Source organism: Scyliorhinus torazame, chromosome 4 (assembly GCF_047496885.1).
Source record: "Scyliorhinus torazame isolate Kashiwa2021f chromosome 4, sScyTor2.1, whole genome shotgun sequence".
NCBI lineage: Eukaryota > Metazoa > Chordata > Chondrichthyes > Carcharhiniformes > Scyliorhinidae > Scyliorhinus > Scyliorhinus torazame.
In genome coordinates, this window is record NC_092710.1 from 274514437 (window position 1) to 274535377 (window position 20941).

Here is a 20941-nt window from a genome sequence, read left to right on the forward strand (position 1 = left end):
AAATTGATGCAGCTATGGCTAATAAGGGCCAGGTTTCTTCGAGCTCGCACCGGCTCGGAGAATCGGAGTTGTCGCCGAAATGGACTGCGATGCCGGTCCGATGCCGGAACACAATTTTCCGGCAACCAGAGAATCGCCGCCAGCCGCGCACGCGTGGTCAACGCAGCGCCAGTTGGGAGCCATTGAAAGAAGCCCCCGCAGTTCTAACTGTGGTGATATACATCACTGTAAGTACACAAAGGGTTAATGTACATACACTACACCTAGCTAGACACTAGAGGGAACACCGGAGATATGACATACAGGCAGTCAACCAATAGGTCAGTAAGATAGGACACGACCGATGGGCAGTCACGATACACACAGAGGTGACACTACCACAGGAGGGCATTACACCTACCCATATAAAAGGACACATCACACATGCTCAGTCTCTTTCCAGTGGAGACTCTCAGTGAGTACAGACACAGGGTTGATTGAACATCACACCCACCACATGGATTGTAGCAGACTGGTTAGTTAGTCTGAGTAGCTATAGCAGAATTAACAGTAGCGCAAATCCAAGTAGGAGAATTGTTAATAGTTCAATAAACGTGTTAAAGCTATCTCCAAGTCTGAACCTTCCTTTGTCAGAGTGCACATCAAGGAAGCAGCTTATGCTACGTCAAGAGCATAACAAAACATGGTTCCAATTCAGCGGGCGCGCACAATCCGGAGGGGGCCTACCTTCTTCTGCGCCAGTCCACTGTGTGGCTCCGGCAGTGCAAGGCCGCGGATCAGCGCCGACGCTGTGTGGAGCACTCTGGCACCGTGCTGGCCCCCTATGAGCCACAGAATCGCTGGGCCAGGAGGCCCGTTGACGCCGGCGTGAAACACTCTGGTGTTTACGCCAGCGTCAACACTTAGGCCGCGATTTTAGAGAATCCCGGCCAAGATTTCCTTGAGATCAGCAAAGTTTACTTCTAAAGCCAAAACAGGGCAGCAGGGTGGGCAAGTGGTTAGCATTGTTGCCTCACAGCATCGAGGTCCCAGGTTCGATCCCGGCTCTGGGTCACTGTCCGTGTGGAGTTTGCACATTCTCCCCGTGTTTGCATGGGTTTCGCCCCGCAACACAAAGATGTGCAGGGTAGGTGGATTGGCCACGCTAAATTGCCCCTTCATTTGAAAAATGAATTGAATATTTAAAGCCAAAATAGCATCTGCACGAACAAACTACCTGGTGTCACAGGGAGCTGAGGAATACAGATCCTTAGAAAATAGGCGACAGTTTTAGATAGAGGATCTGGATCGGCGCAGGCTTGGAGGGCCGAAGGGTCTGTTCCTGTGCTGTAATTTTTCTTTGTTCTTTGAAGTCAGCGTAGGTTTGGTGCATTAAAAAGTTGGTCTTCCCTGAGTCACAATATTGATAACTTTTGAGAAGCTCACTGAGATATTCAAGGCAAGCTAAAAAAAATACTCCTCAGTTTTGACAACAATGACTCATCACGTCCTCTTAGCGATGGTTCCAAAGAAGACAGCAGTTTGACTGGGGCAACCACACGTCTCAGCACTTTCCTCCAGTAATAACATTCCTTTTGAAACTGAGCCGATAACACAGGATCAATTCTTCCAGGTAATTTATATTTCAACAAACACACACATAGCTTTAATATGAGTTTTGGAAGTTTCATAATCAGCAATATCTCTTCCAACGTTTCTCCAGTTAGTGTACCCATCGACGAATGCTTGTTTCCCTTTACTGGGGTCTGAGGCACGATCAATTTGGCTGGAGACGAAGTTGAATTCAACCTGAGGCTTTATTAGTATCTGATGTGTGGCCTCCTACAGCAGCTGACGAAATGGCTGCGAGCTGGAGGCCACGCATATTTATAACCTGGCTCCTGGGCGGAGCTAGCATGCAGGGGCCCAGGTGAACCTGTAGTGCAGGTTCTCCCGTACAACCCTTTATATAAAAACACAGTGGCTTACCACATTCACCCCCTGTTAAAATTGAGTCCAGCGGGGGTGGTGGATAACTACATACAATTCGCAATCTTTAATATTTACAGAATGGTAAAAAAATGTCCCTGATCATCCGGTGGGCGGGTCAGAGGTTCAGGCGGTCCGGCGTCTTGATCGTCCTCTGGGATCGACGAAGTGGAGCCGGCGATGATGGTGCTGTCGTGGTCGAAGTTGACTCCGGGAGCGTGCCAAAATCCTCTTCATCATCGGGGGTGGGCAGGGGGAGGACGGACAGTCCTGGGGGGCGTGATGGGGGTGGCGGGTGAGGGGAGGGTGGCGCAGGGGGAGACGGGGGTGGTGCGGGGGTGGAACCTGCTGGTGCCAGGTCTCTGAGGGAGACGGTATCCTGGCGGCCGTCGGGGAATGCCACTTGGGCATACTGTGGGTTTGCGTAGAGCAGGTGCACCCTCTCCACCAACGGATCCGCCTTGTGGAGCCGCACATGTTTACGGAGAAGCACAGTTCCCGGAGCTGTGAGCCAAGTTGGGAGTCATACCCCGGATGTGGACTTCCTGGGGAAGGCAAAAAGACGTTCATACGGTGTACTGTTCGTCGCAGTACAAAGTAATGAGCGAATGGAATGTAGTGCATCAGGGAGGACCTCTTGCCAGTGGGAGGCCGGGAGATTTCTGGACCATAGGGCCAGCTGGACGGCCCTCCATACCGTCCCATTCTCCCTTTCTACCCGTCCGTTTCCCCGGGGGTTGTAGCTCGTTGTTCTGCTGGAGGCGATACCCTGCTGAGCAGGAACTGACGTAGCTCATCACTCATGAATGAGGATCCCGACACTTCCGGTTGCGGCTATGCGGAGCTAAGCCGCACATTTCGGTGGCTCCCACTAGAACGGACTTTTGGGCTCTCCAGAGGAGCCCCAACAGCAAATTTCCGACGACTTTCCATGTGGGAAGGTGAGAGCAAGGTCCCCCTTCCATAGTACATGGAGTGGACCAGAAGTGGGGCGGTCAAAAAAGCGGTTTTGGAGCAGCGAAAGAAGCGAGGGAGAAAAAACAAGATGGCGGAGAGCAGAGATCGAGCAGCATGGAGGCTGGAGCAGCAGGAGTTTCTCAGGCGCTGCGTGGAGGAGCTTAAGAAAGAGGTGCTGGCGCCACTGCTGACGGCGATTGAGGGGCTAAAGGAGACCCAGAAGGCCCACGGGGTAGAGATCCGGGAGGTGCAGGAAAAAGCCGCAGAGAACGAGGACGAGATCTTGGGCCTGGCGGTGAAGATGGAGGCGCACGAGGCGCTGCACAAGAGGTGGGCGGAAAGATTCGAAGACCTGGAGAACAGGTCGAGGAGGAAGAATCTTCGTATTCTGGGTCTCCCTGAAGGGGTGGAGGGGGCCGATGCCGGGGCATATGTGAGCACGATGCTCAATTCGCTGATGGGTGCAGAGGCCTCTCCGAGTCCCCTGGAGCTAGATGGGGCTCATTGGGTCCTGGTGAGGAGACCCAAGGCCAACGAGCCGCCAAGGGCGATAGTGGTGAGGTTTCATCGTTTCGTGGACAGAGAGTGTGAAGGAGTGGAGCATCAGGTGGGAGAATGCGGTGATCCGAATCTATCAGGACTGGAGTACGGAGGTGGCGAAGAAGAGAGCTGGTTTTATAGTTCATAGTTCATAGAATTTACAGTGCAGAAGGAGGCCATTCGGCCCATCGAGTCTGCACCGGCTCTTGGAAAGAGCACCCTACCCAAGGTCAACACCGCCACCCTATCCCCATAACCCAGTAACCCCATCCAACACTAAGGGCAATTTTTGGACACTAAGGGCAATTTAGCATGGCCAATCCACCTAACCTGCACATCTTTGGACTGTGGGAGGAAACCGGAGCACCCGGAGGAAACCCACGCACACACGGGGAGGATGTGCAGACTCCGCACAGACAGTGACCCAAGCTGGAATCGAACCTGGGACCCTGGAGCTGTGAAGCAATTGTGCTATCCACAAGGCTACCGTGCTGCCCCATACCGTCGAGCCAAGGTGGTGCTGCATAGGAAGGGGGTGAGATTCGGAATGCTGCAGCCAGCGCGATTGTGGGTCACATCTCAGGATCGACACCACTACTTTGAACCGCCTGAAGAGGCTTGGACCTTTATACAAACTGAAAAGTTGGACTCAAACTGAGGGTCTGTGGTTGTGGGGGGCTGTCAGTTGTATACAGGGTTTTAACTATGCGTAGGGAATGTTCCACGGGTTGGGCGATGGATGGGGATGGGGGAAGAGATCTGATGGGGAGACTGTGAGAGAATGTGGGCGCCGGTGCTGGAGGGAGGGGAGGCCCGGGATGGGGGAACTGGGATAAGGCCACAACAGGAGCTGTGCCAGAGGGGGCGGGGCTGGCTCAGGAAATCGCGGGCTTTTTCCCACGCTAGGGAGGGACAGAGGGGGGGGATGGAAGAGCGCACACCGATTGCTGGGGAGGAGGAGGGGGATTTGCACACGGGGGGGGGTCAGCAGGAGTCAGCTGACTTACGTGAGTGTTATGGGGGGAGCAAAAGAGCTAGATAAGGATCTAGCGGGGGGGGGGGAGAGAGGGGGGGGAGGTAGGATTGCTGCTGCATTGGCCGAGGGGGAACTGGAAACAGAAGAGGTAGTCGGGGCGGGGGTCCCCCATCTGGGGGACTGGAGTGTGCGGGAGGCGCGGGCACGGGACTGGCCTAGAAAAGGAGATGGCGAGTCGGCAGGGTGGGGGGGGGGGGGGGTTGGGAACCCCCCCAATCCGGCTGATAACGTGGAATGTGAGGGGCCTGAATGGGCCGGTAAAGAGGGCCCGAGTGTTTGCGCACTTAAAGGGACTGAAGGCAGACGTGGCCATGCTTCAGGAGACACATTTGAAGGTGGCAGATCAGGTCAGATTGAGAAAGGGATGGGTAGGACAGGTATTCCATTCGGGGCTGGATGCGAAGAATAGAGGGGTGGCAATACTGTTGGGGAAGCGGGTGTAGTTTGAGGCCAAGAATATAGTAGTGGACAATGGAGGTCGATATGTGATGGTGAGCAGTAGGCTGCAGGGGGCGTGGGTGGTATTGGTAAACGTATACGCCCCGAACTGGGACGATGCTGGATTTATGAATTGTATGTTGGGGCGCATTCCGGACCTGGAGGTAGGAAGCTTGATAATGAGGGGGGGATTTCAACACGGTGTTGGACCCAGCATTAGATCGTTCCAGATCTAGGACGGGGAAGAGGCTGGCTGCGGCCAAGGTGCTAAGGGGGTTTATGGACCAGATGGGGGGAGTAGATCCGTGGAGTTTTGCTAGGCCCCTGGCCATGGAATTTTCTTTTTTTTTCCACGTGCACAAGGCCTACTCCCGGATAGATTTTTTTGTTTTGAGCAGGGCGCTAATCCCGAAAGTGGAAGGAACGGAGTATTCGGCCATAGCCATCTCAGACCACGCCCCGCACTGGGTGGAGCTGGAGTTGGGAGAGGAGAGGGACCAACGCCCGCTGTGGCGACTGGATGTGGGATTACTGGCAGATGAGGAGGTGTGCGGGAGGGTACGGGGGTGCATTGAAAGGTATTTGGAGGCCAACGACAATGTGGAGGTGCAGGTGGGGGTAGTATGGGAGGCGCAGAAGGCGGTGGTCAGGGGAGAGTTCATCTCCATCAGGGCTCACAGGGAGAAGAGAGAGGGCAGGGAAAGGGAGAGGTTAGTGGGGGAGATTTTAAGCGTGGACAGGAGATATGCAGAGGCCCCTGAAGAGAGACTACTCAGGGAGAGGCAAAGTCTCCAGACGGAATTCGACCTGTTGACCACAGGGAAGGCAGAGGCACAGTGGAGGAAAGCACAGGGGGCGACGTACGAGTATGGGGAGAAGGCGAGCCGGATGCTGGCACATCAGCTCCATAAGAGGATGGCAGCGAGGGAGATAGGTGGAGTCAAGGATGGCAGGGGAACTACGGTGCGGAGTGCGGTGAAAGTAAATGAGGCATTTAAGGCCTTTTATGAGCAGCTGTACAGATCTCAGCCCCCAGCGGGGGAAGAGGGGATGCGACGATTTACATAAGAACATAAGAACTAGGAACAGGAGTAGGCCATCTGGCCCCTCGAGCCTGCTCCGCCATGTAATGAGATCATGGCTGATCTTTGTGGACTCAGCTCCACTCTCCGGCCTGTACACCATATCCCTGAATCCCTTTATTCTTTAGAAAGGTATCTATCTTTTTCTTAAAAACGTTTAAAGAAGGAGCCTCAACTGGACAAGGAATTCCATAGATTCACAACCCTTTGGGTGAAGAAGTTCCTCCTAAATTCAGTCCTAATTCTATTTCCCCTTATTTTGAGGCTATGCCCCCAGTTCTGCTTTCCCCAACCAGTGGAAACAACCTGCCCGCATCTATCCTATCTATTCCCTTCATAATTTTATATGTTTCAATAAGATCCCCCCGCATCCTTCTAAACTCCAATGAGTACAGTCCCAGCCTACTCAACCTCTTGTCATAATCTAATCCCCTCAACTCTGGGATCAACCTAGTGAATCTCCTCTGCACTCCCTCCAGTGCCAATATGTCCTTTCTCAGGTAAGGAGACCAAAACTGAACACAATACTCCAGATGCGGCCTCACCAACACCCTATACAATTGCAGCATAACCTCCCTAGGTTATGATTTCTGGATCAACTGAGGTTCCCGAGGGTGGAGGAGCAGGAGGTGGCTGGTTTGGGGCGCCAATTGGGTTGGAGGAGCTGATTAAAGGACTGGGGAGCATGCAGGCGGGGAAGGCCCCGGGACCAGATGGGTTCCCGGTTGAGTTTTACAGGAAGTATGCGGACCGGTTAGCCCCGTTGCTGGTGAGGACTTTCAATGAGGCAAGGGAGGGGGGGACCCTGCCCCCGACAATGTCCGGGGCGCTGATTTCTCTGATCCTGAAGCGGGACAAGGACCCACTGCAATGTGGGTTGTATAGGCCGATTTTGCTCCTTAATGTGGATGCTAAGTTGCTGGCAAAAGTGCTGGCTACGAGAATTGATGATTGTGTCCCGGGGGTGATTCATGAGGACCAGACGGGATTCGTAAAGGGTAGGCAGCTAAACACTAACGTGCGAAGGCTCCTAAACGTGATTATGATGCCAGCGGTGGAGGGAGAGGCGGAAATAGTGGCAGCTATGGATGCGGAGAAGGCCTTTGACCGAGTGGAGTGGGAGTATCTCTGGGAAGTGTTGTGGAGGTTTGGGTTTGGGGAGGGGTTTATCAGTTGGGTTAAGGTCCTATATAGAGCCCCGATGGCAAGTGTGGCTACGAATCGGCGGAGGTCGGAGGATTTTCGGCTGTATCGAGGGACGAGGCAAGGGTGCCCACTGTCCCCCCTGTTGTTTGCATTAGCAATTGAGCCTTTAGCCATGGCATTAAGGGAGTCCATGAAATTGAGGGGGGTGGTCCGAGGGGGAGAGGAGCATCGGGTGTCGCTGTATGCAGATGACCTGTTGCTGTATGTGGCAGATCCAGTGGAGGGGATGGTGGAGGTCATGCAGATCCTAAGGGAGTTTGGGGACTTCTCGGGCTATAAGCTCAATGTAGGGAAAACTGAGCTCTTCGTGGTGCATCCAGCGGACCAGGGAAGAGGGATAGACGACCTACCGTTGAGGAGGGCGGAAAGGAGCTTTCGGTACTTGGGGATCTAGGTAGCTAGGAGTTGGGGGGCCCTGCACAAATTTAATTTGACGCGGCTGGTGGAGTAGATGGAGGAGGACTTCAAACGATGGGATGTGTTGCCACTCTCGCTAGCGGGCAGGGTACAGTCGATTAAAATGGTGGTCCTCCCGAGGTTTCTTTTTGTGTTCCAGTGCCTTCCTATTATGATTACCAAGGCCTTTTTTAAGCGGGTAGTTAGGAGCATCATGGGTTTTGTGTGGGCAAACAAGACCCCGAGTGTAAGGAGGGGGTTTCTGGAGCGTAGTACGGACAGAGGAGGGCTGGCGTTGCCGAATCTGGGTGGCTACTATTGGGCAGCCAACATGGCGATGATCCGTAAGTGGGTAATAGAGGGAGAGGGGGCGGCATGGAAGAGGTTGGAGATGGCATCCTGCAAAGGAACGCGCCTGAGGGCACTGGTGACGGCACCGCTGCCGCTCTCGCCAACAAGGTACACCACGAGTCCGGTGGTGGCAGCAACGCGAAGGATCTGGGGGCAGTGGAGACGACACAGGGGTGAGATGGGAGCCTCGGTGTGATCCCCGATCAGAGATAACCATCGGTTTGTCCCAGGAAGGATGGACGGGGGGTTTCAGAGCTGGCATCGGGCAGGGATCAGGAGGATGGGGGACCTGTTTATAGATGGGACGTTTGCGAGCCTAGGGGCGCTGGAGGAGAAGTTTGGGATACCCCCGGGAAATGAGTTCAGGTACATGCAGGTGAGGGCATTTGTGAGGCGGCAGGTGAGGGGATTCCCGTTGCTCCCGGCACAGGGGATTCAGGACAGGGTGATTTTGGGTTTTTGGGTTGGAGAAGCCAAGGTTTCGGCGATATATCAGGAGATGAAAGAAGAGGAGGAGGCTTCGGTAGAGGAGCTGAAGGGCAAATGGGAGGAGGAGTTGGGGGAGGAGATTGAAGAGGGTCTGTGGGCTGATGCCCTGAGTAGGGTTAATTCCTCTTCCTCGTGTGCCAGGCTTAGCCTGATACAGTTTAAGGTTATTCACAGAGCGCGTATGGCAGGGGCGAGGCTGAGTATGTTCTTTGGGGTGGAGGACAGATGTGGAAGGTGCTCAGGAAGCCCGGCGAATCACGCCCATATGTTCTGGTCGTGCCCGGCACTGGATGGGTTCTGGAGAGGTTTCGTGAGGACTATGTCTAAGGTGGTGAAAGTCCAGGTCAAGCCAAGTTGGGGGTGGCATTATTTGGGGTGGCGGACGAGCCGGTATTCTGGCCTTTGCGTCCCTGGTAGCCCGGCGGAGGATCTTGCTATTATGGAAAGACACGAAACCCCCCAGTGTGGAAGCCTGGATAAATGACATGGCAAGGTTCATCAAGTAGGAGACGATAAAGTTTGCCTTGAGAGGGTCTGCGCAGGGGTTCTTCAGGCGGTGGCAACCGTTCTGAGACTATCTCGCGGAGCGATAGAAGGAGGTCGGTCAGCAGCAGCAGCAACCCAGGGAGGGAGGGGAGGGGGGGTGTCTCTTTCGGGTATATGGGTGGGTGGGGAAGAGGGTTTTCCTAGGGGCATTGGAAAAAGGAAAAACATAAACATATGGGAGAGTCAATGTGTGCGGGAGGAACCCATTGTCCAAGTTCTGTATTACGTTGGATTGATATGTTTATGTTTTGTTCGGTTCCTTCTCTTTTTCTTTTCTGTTACGGGGGGGGGAGGGGGGGGGGGGTTTAATTGGTTGAAAATTTTGTTGGAAAAACTTTGAATAAACATATATATTTTTTAAAAAATGAATGAGGATCCCCTGTCACTGTGGATGTAGGCGGGGAAGCCGAACAGAGTGAAGATGGAATTAAGGGCTTTAATGACGGTGGCAGATGTCATGTCGGGGCAAGGGATGGCGAAGGGAAACCGGGAGTATTCGTCGATCACACTGAGGAAATATGTGTGTCGGTCGGAGGAGGGGAGGGGGCCTTTGAAACCCACGCTCAGGCGTTCAAAGGGGCGGGAGGCCTTCACCAAGTGTGCGCGGTCCGGCCGGTAGAAGTGCGGCTTGCACTCCGCACAGACCTGGCAGTCCTTGGTGATCGCCCTTACTTCCTCGACGGAGTAGGGCAAAGTTTGTGCCTTAATGAAGTGGTACAACCGAGTGACCCCTGGGTGACAAAGGCTGTCGTGCAGGGTCCGGAGTCGGTCTACCTGTGCGCTGGCACATGTACCTCGGGAAAGGGCGTCTGGGGGCTCGTTGAGTTTGCCAGGGCGATACTTAATCTCGTAATTATAGGTGGAGAGCTCGATTCTCCACCGCAAGATTTTGTCATTTTTGATCTTGCCCCTCTGTGTGTTGTTGAACATGAAGGCAACTGATCATTGGTCAGTGAGGAGAGTGAATCTCCTGCCGGCCAGGTAATGCCTCCAATGTCGCACAGCCTCAACAGTAGCCTGAGCCTCCTTTTCAACGGATGTGTATGGCTGGTCCGATTTACGGATGGGGAGCTGGTGGTTAGCTGATTTCAGGTCCACCGTTGAGAAGACCCGGTACTCTGCAATCTGGTTAACCATGCCAGATATGCGTGGGAGGGGGTAGGCGTCGAGCTGCGTGTACCTGTTGATGGTCTGGCTGTAGTCCACGACCATTCGGTTTTTCTCCCCAGACTTAACCACTACCACTTGAGCTCTCCAGGGGCTGTTGCTGGCCTCGATGACTCCCTCCGAAGCAACCGCTGGACCTCGGACCTGGTGAAGGCTTTATCCTGGGTGCTGTGCCGTCAGCTCCTGGTGGCGACGGGTTTGCAATCTGGAGTTAGATTGGCAAAGAGGGAAGGAGGATCGACCTTTCGGGTCGCAAGGCCACACACAGTGAGGGGTGGTAAGGGTCCGCCGAATTTAAGGGTCAGGCTCTGGAGGTTGCACTGTGTGGTAGTATCAGGTATTGCAGTACCCGAGAGGCTGTAGACCATTGGGTAAACCTAGCAGCTTACCATTGACTGTTTGTTATGTGGCTCCGCCCTGACAGGCGGGGTATAAAAATAGGTGCCGTCCCAGCAGCCCTCATTCTGTACCGAAGCTGCTGGGGAACAGATCTAGTCTATTAAAGCCTTCAGTTATGATACAACCTCGTCTTTGAGTTTAATTGATCGTGCATCAATTTAATAGACTACATCTTAAGCTGAAAGCATGGATCTCCGAATCAAGCCGGAGTGTCTACAATTCAGCCCCCACGCGGAGAACTCGGCTGCGATATTTAAGCTCTGGCTGGCGTGTTTTAAAGGCTACCTCGAGACGGCCGGAGACAGCCCCTCAGGAGAACAGAAACTGCATCTCCTGCACTCGAGAGTAAGCCCTGGAATCTTCACCCTCATCGAGGAGGCAGAGGACTATGATGATGCGTTCGAACTGTTAAAGGGACATTATATACGCCCTGTAAACCAGGTCTACGCACGTCACCTGCTTGCAACTAGACGGCAAAGCCCCAGGGAATCACTGGAGGAGTTCTACCGTGCGCTACTGGTGCTGGGCAGAAACTGTGGCTGCCCGCAAGTTTCGGGCAGCGAGCACACGGAACTTCTAATCCGGGTAGCCTTCGTAGCAGGTATGAGCTCTTCAGAGATCCGCCAAAGACTTTTAGAAAAGGACACCCTAGGACTGAGAGAGGCACGGGCCCTGGCAGGCTCCATGGATGTTGTCTCCAGAAACGCGCAGTCCTATGCGCCCGACCGCGCAGCGGCCCCCTGGGCTGCGTGGCATCCCGCAGCGGCAGCCCCACTGACCTTCCCTGTGTCCCCGCAGGCCTGCGCTGTAAGACGGCCCGCTAACTCCGTTGGGCCCCGTTGTTTCTTCTGCGGGCAGGCGAAGCACCCCCGCCAGCGCTGCCCAGCCCGCACTTCCACCTGCAAAGGGTGCGGCAAGAAGGGCCATTTTGTGGGGGTCTGCCAAGCACGAGCCGTGGCCGCAGTCTCCAATGACTCCGGACCGCCGCGGCAACCTTCCCTTCGTGCCCCAGGCGGACAGCACTCACCGCCACCCCCCTATCCTAGGACCACACCCAACCCACGGCCATGGCCATCTTGCCCCTCGGACGCCACGCTGGACGGATGGGCGCCGCCATTTTGTCCATCACCGCCGCCATTTTGTCCATCCCCGACCACCAAGTGCGATCCATGGGAGACGCCATCTTGGATGGGGCCCCAGGCCCCCAGCACAGCCGACTACATGCTGCCCGATCACAACCCACTACTGCTCCATCTGGCCTCAGTGACGCTGGACCAAAATCGACCTCGGTCACTCGCAGCAGCAACGACGACGTTCTACATCAACGGCCACGAGACATCTTGCCTGATCGACTCTGGGAGCACGGAGAGCTTTATACACCCCAACACGGTAAGGCGCTGTTCACTTGTTACCCACCCTGTAAACCAAAGAATCTCCCTGGCCTCCGGGTCACACTCAGTGGAGATAAAGGGGTTCTGCCTAGCGAACCTCACTGTCCAAAGCAGGAAATTCAACAATTTCCGCCTTTATGTCCTGCCGCATCTCTGCGCGACTACCCTCCTGGGGTTGGACTTCCAATGTAACTTGAAAAGCCTCATCTTTAAATTCGGCGGCCCTATATCCCCCTTACTGTCTGCGGCCTCGCGACCCTTAAGGTCGACCCGCCTTCCCTGTTTGCGAACCTCACCCCGGATTGCAAACCCGTCGCCACCAGGAGCAGATGGTACAGTGCCCAGGACCGGACCTTCATCAGGTCAGAGGTCCAAAGGCTGCTGAAGGAAGGGGTCATTGAAGCTAGCAACAGTCCCTGGAGAGCTCAAGTAGTGGTGGTAAAGAGAAACATAGGATGGTCATTGACTACAGTCAGACCATCAACAGGTTTACGCAGCTGGATGCATACCCTCTCCCCTGCATATCCAACCTGGTGAACAGGATCGTGCAATACAAGGTCTTCTCCACGGTGGATCTCAAGTCCACCTACCATCAGCTACCCCTCCGCACTAGTGACCGCAAGTACACTGCCTTCGAAGCAGATGGGCGGCTCTACCAATTTTTAAGGGTTCCCTTTGGTGTCACTAATAGGGTCTCGGTCTTCCAACGCGAGATGGACCGAATGGTTGACCGGTACGACTTACGGGCAACGTTCCCGTATCTTGATAACGTCACCATCTGCGGCCATGACCAGCAGGACCACGACACCAACCACCAAAAATTTCTCCAGACCACGAAAATCCTTAACTTAACGTACAATAAGGATAAATGCGTCTTTAGCACCGACAGCCTAGCCATTCTCGGCTACGTAGTGCGAAATGGAGTTATAGGCCCCGACCCTGAACGCATGCGCCCCCTTATGGAGTTCCCCCTCCCTCACTGCCCCAAGGCCATGAAGCGCTGCCTCGGGTTTTTCAGTTATTACGCACAGTGGGTCCCCAACTACGCAGACAAAGCCCGACCCCTAATCCAGTCCACAACCTTCCCCCTGTCGACGGAGGCCAGCCAGGCCTTCTGCCGCATCAAAGCAGACATTGCAAAGGCCACGATGCACGCCATTGACGAGTCCCTCCGCTTCCAGGTCGAGAGCGATGCGTCCGATGTAGCTCTAGCCGCCACCCTCAACCAAGCAGGCAGACCCGTGGCCTTCTTTTCCCGTACCATCCTTGCTTCAGAAATTCACGATTCCTCGGTCGAAAAAGAGGCACACGCCATAGTGGAAGCTGTGCGACATTGGAGGCATTACCTGGCCGGCAGGAGATTCACTCTCCTCACTGACCAACGGTCGGTGGCGTTCATGTTTGATAATGCACAGCGGGGCAAGATAAAGAATGACAAGATCTGATGGTGGAGGATAGAACTCTCCACCTACAACTACGAGATCCTGTACCGTCCTGGGAAGCTAAACAAGCCTTCCGATGCCCTGTCCCGCGGCACCTGTGCCACTGCACAAGTGGACCGCCTCCGAGCCCTCCACGAGGACCTCTGCCATCCGGGGGTCACTCGCTTTTTCCACTTCATTAAGGCCCGCAACCTGCCCTACTCCATCGAGGAGGTCAGGACAGTCACCAGGGACTACCAAATCTGCGCGGAGTGCAAAACGCATTTCTACCGGCCAGCGAGGGCGCACCTGATTAAGTCTTCCCGTCCCTTTGAGCGCCTCAGCATGGACTTCAAAGGCCCCCTCCCCTCCACAGACCGCAACACGTATTTCCTGAACGTGATTGACAAGTACTCCCGGTTCCTGTTCGCCATCCCCTGCCCAGACATGACCACAACCACCGTCATCAAGGCCCTCCAGGGTAACTTTACACTGTTCGGGTTCCCCGCGTACATACACAGTGATAGGGGGTCCTCCTTTATGGGCGATGAACTGCGTCAATTCCTGCTCAGCAAGGGCATCGCCTCGAGCAGGACGACCAGTTACAACCCCCGGGGAAACGGGCAGGTAGAGAGGGAGAACGGAACGGTCTGGAAGACCGTCCTACTGGTCCTGCGGCCCAGGACTCTCCCCGTCTCCCGCTGGCAGGAAGTCCTCCCGGAGGCCCTCCACGCCATTCGGTCGCTGCTCTGTACAACTACCAATCAGACACCTCATGAACGTCTCCTTGTCTTCCCCAGTAAGTCCTCCTCAGGGACCTCGCTCCCAACCTGGCTAGCAACACCCGGACCCATCCTGCTTCGGAAGCACGTGCGGGCGCACAAGTCGGACCCGTTGGTCGAGAGGATCCACCTGCTGCACGCTAACCCCCAGTACGCCTATGTGGCGTTCCCTGATGGCCGGCAAGATACAGTCTCCCTCCGGGACCTGCGCCCTCCGGAACCCCACGCTCACCCGAACCATTACCCCCACCCCCTCCCCCCCACAGGACCTCACTGGGGGATCGGTCCTCCCGCCGCTCCTACCTAGGCCATCCCACCCACCGACGCCCCCTACAGGCGCCCCCCTCTCGTGTCAACCCTTTGCCCCACCAGCGCCGTCTAGGGGTGACGAAGCTGCCATGGATGACGAAGCCACGCTCCCGGAGTCGCAGATGCCCACCAGAACCACCACAGAGGCTCAGACGATCCAGGAGGACGACCAGGCCACCCGACCGACTGATTGCTACACTGTAACTGTAACTGTAAATGAACTGTATCTTCCACGCTTGTAAATACTCACGGTACCTCCATATCTGATCATACCATGTTCAATGCAATTGTAACCACTGGCCACCACCCCCGCCGGACTCTTTTTTAACAGGGGGTGAATGTGGTAGTATCAGGTATTGCAGTACCCGAGAGGCTGTAGACCATTGGGTAAGCCTAGCAGCTTACCATTGGCTGTTTGGTATGTGGCTCCACCCTGACAGGCGGGGTATAAGAACAGGTGCCGTCCCAGCAGCCCTCATTCTGTACCGAAGCTGCTGGGGAACAGATCTAGTCTATTAAAGCCTTCAGTTATGATACAACCTCGTCTTTGAGTTTAATTGATCGTGCATCACACTGAAAATCCAGGCCAAGGATAAGTGCAGCGCAGAGGTTAGGGAGGACGTAGAGGTGAAAACCGTGGAACTCTATGCCTTGGACTGTGAGCGTGACCGTGCAGTAGCCCCGGATCGCTATGCGATGGGATCCGGAGGCCAGGGAGATACTTTGATTGGTTGGGTGTACCGTAAGGGAGCAGCGCCTTACCGTATTTGGATGTACAAAGCTCTCGGTGCTCCCAGAGTCCAGTAGGCAGGAGGTCACGTGGCCATTGACTTTCACGCTGGTGGATGCGTTGGTCAGAGTGTGTGATCGGGACTGGTCGATTGCCATGGATGCGAGTCTTGATTGATCGTCGGGTAGTGAGGCGGCCGCTGAGTCGGGGTCCTGAAACGCCGTGGGTCTCCATGTGCTGCGGGGTGGACAAGATGGCAGCGCCCGGAGGTCCTAGGGGTCACAAAATGGCGGGGCCCATGAAACGCACGATGCGGGGGTGGAGCAAGATGGCGGCGCCCATAAAACGCACATGTTGTGCGGGGGAGAAGATGGCGACACCCATTGCTTGCACATCGCCTGGGGAGGAGGGGAGGATAGAGGCACCCAGTGTCTGTGACCGGGGGGGTGGGGCAACTGCTGCCGCTGAGCAGGCCTGGCACACCGCTGCGTAGTGGCCCTTCTTCCCATAGGCCTTACAAAGGGCAGCGCGGGCCGGGCAGCATTGGCGGGGGTGTCTTTGTTGGCCGCAAAAATAGCATCGGGGCCCCCCCGGAGATCACTGGCTGGCGTGTAGCGCAGGCATATTGGGTGGGTAGCGTCCCCGCTGGGGTGGCTGCCTGTGGGCCCATGAAGAGTAGGAGGAGTGGGCCGCGCGGTTGGGGGCGTAGGACTATACATTGCGCAGGACGATCGCCATGGAAAGCGCTGGTGTTTTAGTCTCTGCCAGGTCGCCTGTGGCCCCTTCTAGGAGCCGCTGCCTGATAACATCGGACCCAATCCCAGATACAAAAGCGTCCCTCATAAGGAGATCTGAGTGCTCCTTAGCTGTAACGTCCTGGCTGTCACAGTCCCGAACTAGTGGGATCAGGGCCCTCCAGAAGTCCTCAATTGACTCACCAGGTAGTTGAGTCCGCGTTGCGAACGCGTGTCTGGCGAAGAACGTGTTTGTCTTCTGCTCATAATTTTCTTTGAGTCGAGTCATAGCGTCAGCGTAATTGGGAGCATCCTGGATCAGTGGGGAGATTTTAGAGCTGAGCTTGATTTGAATCTTCTGAGCCTCTGGAATAGGGGTCGGCGCCGCGTTGATATAGGCTTCAAAGCAAGTTAGCCAGTGCTGGAAGTCCTTTCTGGCGTCGCTTGCGTGTGGATCCAGCTGCAGGCGATCTGGTTTAATCCGGAGGTCCATCTTCTGAATCAGATACTAATAAATTGAGGCACGATCAATTCGGCTGGAGACAAAGTTGAATTCAAACTGAGGCTTTATTAGTATTAGATGTGTGGCCTCCTATAGCAGCTGACGAAATGGCTGCGAGCTGAAGGCCACGCATATTTATAACCCGGCTCCTGTGCGTAGCTAGCATGCAGGGGCCCAGGTGAACCTGTAGTGCAGGTTCTACCGCACAACCCTTAATATAAGAACACAGTGGTTTACCACAGGGTCAGGGAATCATTGGCAAACATAACGATAGGCTGCCTTAGAGATTTCTGAAAACATCAACCAATTTCTAATTTCCATCATTCCATTTAAACAGAAGAATCGGCAATAACTTGTCGTTCCATTGGCATTTCAGAGGCCACGTCTTGTTCTTGTTCAACTTTTTCAGGTGATGTGGTATCCCGGAAAATTAGAGAGCTGAAGTCAGCAGATAATTCATCCTTTAACGATGAAGCCGTGATTTTGATTCCAAACCACTCACTGTACTTTCCTCCTGTCTATTCCCTTCACAAACTCACAAACTCTCCCTCCCCTTGGACCCCCACCCCCTTCACAAACTCTCCCTCCCTCCGTATTGCAATCCGGCCCTCACACACTCTCCCTCCCTGCAAGTCTGCAATCCAACCCCCCTCACACACTCATCTTCCCAAAAGCCTCACACTCTTCCCTCCCCCAACCTCCCATCCCCTAACGGTCTCCCCCCGCCACCCCTCACACGCCCTCATTCCCCCAATCTCACTCATCTTGCTTGCCTGGTTCTTCAAGGCAGCCAAGGTTGTTCGCTGTGGCCATTGCGCCTCTCCCTTACCCTGGGACATTGTTGCATGCCTGTTGCTGGCCAGGATCCAGTCGACTGCTCGTCAGCTCCGCGTGGCTTGAGTCATGGAGTGGCACCTCGCAAGCCATTCCTGGTCAGGCTCCGCCAGTGCCAGCAGCCAACACAAACCTGGTCACCTCGCATGCCCAGTGGCTGACCTTGTAGCTTGATTCGGTGGACGCGCCTCGCTGTTGTTGGTCTGGGTCCAGGTCAGTCAAACCTGCCATACCACGGTGCCCAGTGCACACCTACTCGCCTGCTTGGCTCCTCATGGCTTGATTTGCAACCATCAGCAACTTCTCCCTCGCCAGTTGTCATGGTAGTGCACACATGTCTCAAGATAACTGCTCATTGCCAGTTTTCCTGCTCTTTCAGACTCATCAGAGTCTGATTTTACTCCGCATTTCCTGCTGAATGAGACTATCAGCAAATGCGCAGTAATCAGCCTCCGATTGCATGCGTAGTGCACGACCGTGGGGTCCAGACCCGGGATCAGCGGCTTCCGATCGGCGTGCGGCCGCGATCTGGAGAGGGCCTGCCTCCTTCCGCGCGGGCCCGCTGTTCGGTCCCCGACATGTTGCTCCACGCTTGCGTGGAGGCGGCAGCCACGTGCATGCGCGGCGCGGAGACGGCCATGGCACGCATGTGCAGACCCGCACCGGCCGTGCAGGGCCGCCTTTCGGAGAATTGCGGCTGGCGTGTTTCATTCTAAGTCCGCCTTTGCCTTTAAGTTGACCTAGGTTGCATTGGAATAGTCGAGTCTGGAGGTAAGAAAAGCAAGTATGGGAGTTTCAACAACAGATAAACTGATGCAGGGGTGAAGTCCATGAACCAAATAATTGTTCTATCATTGAGCCCATCATACTATTTGCAGCAACATTTTTTGCAGAGGTTCTTCTAGTCACCTGGTGCAACCTCACACCATGGGCGAGATTCTCCGACCCCCCCGCCGGGTCGGAGAATCGCCGGGGGCTGGCGTGAATCCCGCCCCGCCGGTTGCCGAAGTCTCCGGCACCGGATATTCGGCGGGGGCGGGAATCGGGCCGCGCCAATTGGCGGGCCCCCCTGCGCGATTCTCCGGCCCGGATGGGCCGAAGTCCCGCCGCTAAAATGCCTGTCCCGCCAGCGTAGATTAAACTACCTACCTTACCGACGGGACAAGGCGGCGCGGGCGGGCTCCGGGGTCCTGGGGGGGGCGCGGGGCGATCTGGCCCTGGGGGGTGCCCCCACGGTGGCCTGACCCGCGATCGGGGCCCACCGATCCGCGGGCGGGCCTGTGCCGTGGGGGCACTCTTTCCCTTCCGCCTTCGCCACGGTCTCCACCATGGCGGAGGCAGAAGAGACTCCCTCCAATGCGCATGCGCGGGAATGCCGTCAACGGCCGCTAATGTTCCCGCGCATGCGCCGCCCGGAGATGTCATTTCCGCGCCAGCTGGCGGGGCACCAAAGGCCTTTTCCGCCAGCTGGCGGGGCGGAAATTCGTCCGGCGCCGACCTAGCCCCTTAAGGTTGGAGCTCGGCACCCAAAGATGCGGAGCATTCCGCACCTTTGGGGCGGCGCGATGCCCGACTGATTTGCGCCGTTTTGGGCGCCAGTCGGCAGACATCGCGCCGTTTCCGGAGAATTTTGCCCCATTTCTCCAATGTTTTCGTCAATCTATCATTAAAGTTACACCGTATGATTGGGAGAAACCCTATGGACGCCTCAGTCATTTATTTCATCCGAGATTACATCAGAAGCTTTGAGATAAATGAGAAAGTTTGACTCTCGGCAGCCCCCCCCTCCTCCCCCACCCCTCATGAATGCAAATAAATCTGATTATCAGCTTTTCACAGAATCACGGAATTAGTGCAGAAGGAGGTCATTCGGCCCATCGAGTCTGCACTGGCTCTCTGAACGAACATTTTACATAGCCCCACTCCTCTGCTTTATCCCCATAACCTTACACATCCTTTCTTTTCAGACAGCAATCCAATTTCCTTTTGAATACCTCAGTCAAACCTGCCATACCACGCTCCCAGGAAGTTCCTTCCAGACTCAAACCACACTGGGTAGTTTTAGTCTATAAAAGAGGATGTCGACGTTTATATTTTTTCACTTTTACACTGACAGGGAATGTAAGTTGCCCATGATGTCTCTTGTCAATATAAGACATGAAGCCATTTGCCACAATCAAAATTAATTGCTGGACTGTAGCTGAGGCAACTCAATTCAGGAGGGAATAAACAATTCAGGTTTCATTTTGTGAAGATGGGATCGCCTCACGGAAACCATCTCCTAGCCAACTGAGGCCAACAGTGAATTGTAAATCAATATAAATGCAACCCGATTGCAGCTTAATGCCCGCAGTCCATTCCATTCTGATAAGTTGATAATGAAATAACACCAAACCTCCAGTTCGTTATAAAACAGCATTTTCACACTTCTTTGCGGATTATGGATCACTGAGCCAATTGTTGGAACATCGCCTAGGGCCTCCCAACCACAGAGACTAAATCGGCAATATTTGTAAAACTGCATTGAAAATATTAATCATAAAATTTACTCCAAATTTCATTTCCATGTTCCTGCAAATAATTTTGTGTTTGTTTTCCTCTTCTGTTTTGTATATTCTCTCAGTTAATCTTCTTAAAAGCTCTTCACACAGCTCCCCCAGACCTGGATATCCTTCTACTCTTCCTCATCTTGTTATTTTTGGCTTTAATTGTTATTATGACATGAGATATAAGTATAAAATTATCATTACTGTGATTGTTCAGCCAACTCCACATTATTAATCAGGTCTGCTGACCTATAAGAGATCAAGTCTAATCTACCATCTGTTTTTGTACCCAACTTCTCAATTTGTGTTCAGAAGCAGTTGCTGAGTACTTTAACATTGTTGACATTACTCTCAGCCTGACCTTTCAATGATCTCTTGTTTTAGCTCTGAGATACAGTGCTGACATATAATGATTTTGACTCCCTCGGGCTCTCTCATTTGCCTAAACAGGTGATTAATTTTGAGGAGAATGAGATTTTCTTGTAAATTCCAACATATTGCATGGCTTTCAACTTTCCATCTCCCTCTTCATCTTGAGTTGGCAGTCAACTGTAGCTCTTACCATGACCATGCTTGACCCATATCAGTTCTGCTTGATCCTTTTGATAGATAGTATGTCATGCTAAATTTTAACAGTGATTGTGCAGGGATAGGAAATAATGCTAGTTGGCTATCTGACACAGTCCTTACATCTACTGCAGTGCCTAGAAATTCAGACTCAGCAGGGCCTACTTTCAATATTGTTGTAATATTTGTTCATGGGATAAGGGTGTCACTGACAAGGCCAGCATTTATTGACCATCCCTAATTGACAAAGAGATGGTGATTCACCTTCTTGAACTGCTGAGGTCCCTGTGGTGTATGTACACCCACAGTGCTGTTAGGGCGGAAGTTCCAGGATTTTGACCGAGCAACAGTGAAGGAACAGCAATATAGTTCCAAGTCAGGATAGTGTGTAACTTGAAGGATGGAACTGGACCCGTTATCCCCAGACAGCGATCAGTGGCCAAATGTCAAGGCGGGCTGGTTAATACATCGCAATCCTCTGGGATTTTGTCCCAGTTGTTGACTAGATATTAGACCCTTTTGCCTTCACCCCTCCCATCCAATCATCCCA

At 54.1% G+C, this 20941-nt stretch overlaps 2 long non-coding RNA genes across 2 annotated transcripts in view; both read left to right on the forward strand.

The window, feature by feature from the left end:
- Positions 1-20941, forward strand: part of LOC140411734 (uncharacterized) — a 355339-nt gene that overhangs the window by 201260 nt on the left and 133138 nt on the right. The gene's annotated exons all lie outside the window — the stretch shown is intronic.
- LOC140411733 (uncharacterized) overlaps positions 1-20941 on the forward strand; it is a 55391-nt gene that overhangs the window by 2360 nt on the left and 32090 nt on the right. The window contains exon 2 of the long non-coding RNA XR_011940974.1: positions 13-227. This is a non-coding gene — a long non-coding RNA (uncharacterized lncRNA). The remainder of the gene's footprint in view (positions 1-12; positions 228-20941) is intronic.